The sequence below is a fragment of the Euphorbia lathyris genome, chromosome 5, assembly GCF_963576675.1.
Source record: "Euphorbia lathyris chromosome 5, ddEupLath1.1, whole genome shotgun sequence".
In the NCBI taxonomy this organism is placed as follows: domain Eukaryota; kingdom Viridiplantae; phylum Streptophyta; class Magnoliopsida; order Malpighiales; family Euphorbiaceae; genus Euphorbia; species Euphorbia lathyris.
Genome location: NC_088914.1, coordinates 65,071,949 through 65,077,142, shown reverse-complemented (window position 1 = coordinate 65,077,142; position 5,194 = coordinate 65,071,949). Strand labels below are relative to the sequence as shown.

At 35.3% G+C, this 5,194-nt stretch overlaps 1 long non-coding RNA gene across 2 annotated transcripts; it reads right to left on the bottom strand.

The window, feature by feature from the left end:
- Window positions 1–2,326: 2,326 nt before the first annotated feature.
- Window positions 2,327–4,915, bottom strand: LOC136228599 (uncharacterized). Of its 2 annotated transcripts, none has more exons than XR_010688764.1 (9): window positions 4,727–4,915; window positions 4,110–4,155; window positions 3,824–3,983; window positions 3,533–3,680; window positions 3,329–3,438; window positions 2,961–3,063; window positions 2,791–2,879; window positions 2,433–2,538; window positions 2,327–2,357 (listed from the first exon to the last, which is right to left on the bottom strand). It is a non-coding gene; the product is annotated as an uncharacterized lncRNA (long non-coding RNA). The 2 variants fall into 2 exon arrangements; XR_010688763.1 differs by having other exon boundaries at window positions 3,613–3,680.
- Window positions 4,916–5,194: the final 279 nt, after the last annotated feature.

Here is a 5,194-nt window from a genome sequence, read left to right as displayed (position 1 = left end):
AAACTTGTCCATAAAAGTACATTAGCTCCCTGAACTTTATAAGTGTCTCACCAACTTCTTGAAATTGTTTATTTTATAACAACTAAATACAAAAACCTATTAAACCTAAATTCTAAAAATACATCTTCTATTCGAGAGGTAATTTTTTCTCTTCTCCTACCTTTCAACTTATTACAAGAGTTAGTGTTGCAGGTTTGAGAGATCAAATAGATGAGAATTGAGAGTTAGTATTATAGTTTTTTTTTTTTTTTTGTATTTAGTTGTTGCAGAATAAGCAAGTTCAGAGAGTTGACCAGATACTTATAAAGTTAAAGGAGCTAATTTACTTTTATGGACAAATAAGGATTTGTGATACGAAATAATCAAGTTTAAGGAGCTGGTGATAGACTTACAAAGTTTAGGGAGCCAATCTATTTTTTATTGATAAGTTCAGGGAGCAGGTGATGTATTAGGTCGAACAAAAATATATTCATGAAGGAGGTGGGAGAACGCTTCCTCCATCCATCTATGGCTCTTTCTCGACCTTTTTAGTTTTTTTATTAGTATTTTCCTTTGTTAAAATTCTATACTTTTTTTTCCATTTGATTTGCATTTGTTTGCTATCCTCTTTCCACTACAAAAAAAAGGTTTTTAGCGACGGTTTATTTCCCTTTTACCGACGGTTTAAACCGTCGCTATATTGTTTACCGACGGTTTTTGTAAGTGTCGCAAAAGTGTTGTAATTGCCACTGTTGCTACATTACCGACGGTGTTTCTCATACGTCGGGGTAGGGTTTTTTTATAGCGACATTTTTCTAGATGCGGTTTAAACCGCCGCTAGAACTGATTTTCAAACATTAAAAGAAATATATTAGCGACGGACATTATGTCGGAAATTCGTCGTAATTCATAACTTCATAGTTTTGCTACAGGATTTGTCTGTCGCTAATTGTTTTTTATGAACGATTTTTCTGCTGTGCGTTTTTTACTGGCGAAAATAAATTTCTGCTCAATGATAACAAGATGATTTTTGAGAATATATTTCAATGCATTGAGTAGCAAACATAACCATATATTGTCATTCAACAATCTATTTATACAATCAACAATTATACACTCGTCTTGACATTAATATTGCAAAAATTAGAACTAAAATTAAGAACCACATAAGACATTCCGTAATAATTCATCACACCATGTGTTTTCGGTTCTCCTTTAACCAGTTCTAACATAAAGGCATCTCCCACTTTTATGCCATTTTTTTAGCAAATTCAGTCCAGCCATATCTAATAAAAACTTCACCACTTTTATCCATCTTTGTTTGCACTTCCATTCTGCTGATTGCATGTCGTCCCTTTTGCATCAGGAATTAGCCTGGTCACCTTGAAAAGTGAAACCAAAATGCATTTATATGGAGAAAAGCATTCAAGAATTCGACACTACTCGAAAAGGAAATGTTTGGAGACACTGAACCTAAGCTAAGCATATATACTTACAATCAGAATCCTGGGTTTGACATCCAGGCCCCGCTGCTGTATTCTAAGAAGCATTTCATTCTCTAAGGCACGTACTTGATCCAGTATATAAACCACCTGTAAATTAACGCAATAAGCTTATACAATAAAATGATGTATACCAAAAAATTATCTGCAAAAATTATCACGCGGAAGCTTAAAAATACATTATTCTGCCTTAGCAAGGGAAGACTGAAGTCAAGATATAGTCTGAATCCGATCCTTCAGCATCAAGGACTGCACATTTAACTTAATTCAGTGCTTATTCTAATTGGAATTTGAAGCTAAAAGCAACATATGGTAATTTATGAATCTAACATGATTGAAGATTAAACTTTTACAAGCAAACACACTCTTAAACAAGTTTCTTTTCATTGCAAAACTTACATGGCCTTTATGTTTGTGTGGTCGAAGGAAGTCACATATAGGTTCAAAATCAAGCTCAAGTACATAGGGATCATCGGACCTAAAGCATCATTCAGGAAAAGCATAACGTAAACAATAAAGTATTTATTGGCTACGAACACATTGATTTTGCAGAACAAGGACTTCTCAGAATGGTTAACTTACCACACATTTTGAGTGCAGGCCTTTCCCCCTTTTCGATGAACTCGAAAAAGGAAGTGTCCCCCGGGTTAAGATCATTAGCAACACGGAACTCATTCCAACCACCTGAGATATAAGCTTGATCATCTGAATCTACATACCGTGTTGCTTATTCTTTCGCGATTTCCCTGAATCACCTGTTATCTGGGTTTTCCACACATACATATATCAATACTAGTTCAAACCAACAAAATGTACTCAACTCAAGAGTGATTGAGATTTTGCACCTCTTTGCTCATCAGAGTCCGGGGTATGATCCTGCAAATGGTAAACCAGACAGACAAAAGTTAGAACAAGTGAAAGTGGCTGAAAATAGGATAGGCATTGGCATACCCAAGAACATTGCCTCCACCCTTATGAACATCTTGAGAAACCAAACCCATAAGCCCAATGCTTCCTCCTCCATAAACAAGGTCCAATCTTCTTTCCACCTTCACACCTTATATATATATAACCAAACAAGGTCCAATCAGCTTTTACACAAATGAAAAAAGATTGACAAAAATTTAAGGTAAAAACAAGCTCAATGGCAGCATCTCTGTAACAATCCTTGTTTCCAGTACTGCTTCCGCAGAAAAGACAAACCCTTGTGAATCTGGATTCTGATATACTCTTATCAATCAATTCAAAAAGACTTGCCTAGAATTAGACTTGTCTATGAATATACAATGAGTAGTTAAGAGAAACTTACCCATCCTCATGATCTAAATTATCATCCTAACTACAACCCTTAGCTGATTGGATAATTTTCATAAAGCTCTAGCTCTTCTGTCCTGTTGTCTGTTGATTCACCCATGTGATAATAAGTAAATATCAGATAAAATAAAGGAAAGAACAAACTGGAAGAAGAAAGGGACATACAGAGAGGAAGACAGAGAGCTAAAGCTGCTGTATTGGTTGTTGGTCTACAGCTGGGACAGCCTCTCCTCGGTCATCCAATGCGCTCCTACCTTTGCCGCTGCATCTGTCACCGCCAAAAAAGTATTTCAATATAAGATTATACTAAGTAGAACCACTACGATAGAAACAAAGGTTATCCGACTCATAATATGCAGGTGCCTCATGAACAAGGCAAGCATTTCCAGAATTTTCATCAAAAGTATATCTTTTTATAACAGGGTCCACAATGTTTGAAGCTTTGCTCTGTCAGTAAGTTGGGGCAAGGCCTACATGTTAAAAAAGGTTTGCACAATTAAATTAAGTTGGGGCATGGCCTAAATGGAAGTTACCCATGTCTCAGAGTTCTCTTGTGATATCTTTTTCACCGGTCTTCTTCATGTAAGGAGACCAAGCAGGACAACTCCAAAAGCATAGACGTCACTTTTCACAGTAAGTATACCTGGAAAAAGAGAGAGAACTGTAAATGTAGCTGGATTTTGAAACACTACTAGGTTGCATAGCTACATAGAGAGTTGTACAGAATATGAGCATACCTTCCAAAAAGTACTATGGATAAAAAAAGATGTCAAAAACTGATTTGAAGTAACACAGCAGAAATCAGATTATCCCTAACCTATTTAATGCATCTGACCCAAACATCTCAGGCTAATTTCATTGCTTTTGCTTCTATCTTCTCCCAGCCTACAAATCAATAATCATAGTGTTGGTGAATTGTTTATTGAAACATAACTTTAGAAGAGACACGGAGACACGTCAAAAAGTTCTCGACAAACTAGAAAAACCTTTGATAGATATTTAAAATGATAAATATTTCAGTAATTTACCTGTCATGGCTTCCTCAGCCATTTTCACATGTTTCTTTACTATACCATCTTTAGTGTTACAGTCAGACAAACAAGAAGCAAGCTCATCATTTGAACTCTCATCATTTGAACTTTTCAAGTCTTTCCCCAATTCCACTTTAGCATTCAAAAGTGTTTGTAACTGGAAGAGGACAACAAATATATCGTTCATAAACCATAGGCACCTAGTCCCTTCAGTGGAATTACATGCATTTCCAATTTAGACCAAAAAAAATAAAAAACAGTTAAAGAGTGAGGTATAACTTACAAGTTCCCAAGCTTCCATACCATGTGCATTTTCATGAATGAGCTATCTGCTTATACAACAATATGAAAAGGGAAAAGTTAGATAAATCCCAAACAGAATTACTTTAAATCAATTAGGTTCTAAACACATGAAATTGAAGTTAATTTATGCTAATAAGTGTCATTATTTACTGACTAAAAGCATTGACAAGTTTCTGGAAATTGTCACTTGAATTTGGAAAGTGTCATTAGTCTGGTTCATTTTTCTTTTTCGATTAAACAAGCCCCCAAAAACAAATGTATCTCCATTCACCTCACATTGCTTTTCAACACAAGAAACTATTGAATGAAACAATAGCACAACAAACTAAAAACCCAAACTAACAAACTAGGATGACACAACATAATAAGATCGGAGACTTAGTGACTTACCAATTGGAGGCAAATATACTATACATTCATGAGAAATTGCAGGCAAGCTAAAAAGCAAGGCCAACAACTAATAAAAATTTCAAAATTAATCTCATAAAGCCAAAATTAATTTCAAAATTGCAGGCAATCCGCCGATCGTAATAGACCTAGAAATTTCGTTGGAAACCTCTCTCTAAGAAATAGGAGCAGAAAAAGACAGTTCAGTACCTCGAGGAAATGGTGGTGATTCTGTACATGAGAACGACGGTGAACGGTGCGCGTTTGAGAGTGGAAGGCTGGATTTGATTTCTCAGCTAAAATAATCGATCGAGATGCGTATATAATTTCTAGGGATTTGATTTATTATTTAATATTAAAAAGTGGATTTATACCTGTGGGATGAGGAGAGCTCTAACTCAGATTATATATTTTGGGGTTTTTGGCTGGCAGTCCATGACACTTTTTAAAAGTGTTACTGCAAAAGTGTTGGCATAGGCCCATTTTTTTTGTAGTGTTCATTTATATATATATATATTTTTTTTTTTTTTTCGGGTTTAGCAAGAGTGGAGGCCTATTATCTTATACTTAGATCCATGGATCTATGAGGTTGCACCAATAGAAACGACTCAAATCTGAATGGCCGGAAGAAACTAAATAATGATGATAGGTTTGCAATTGCTTTCACGTGGATTTGAA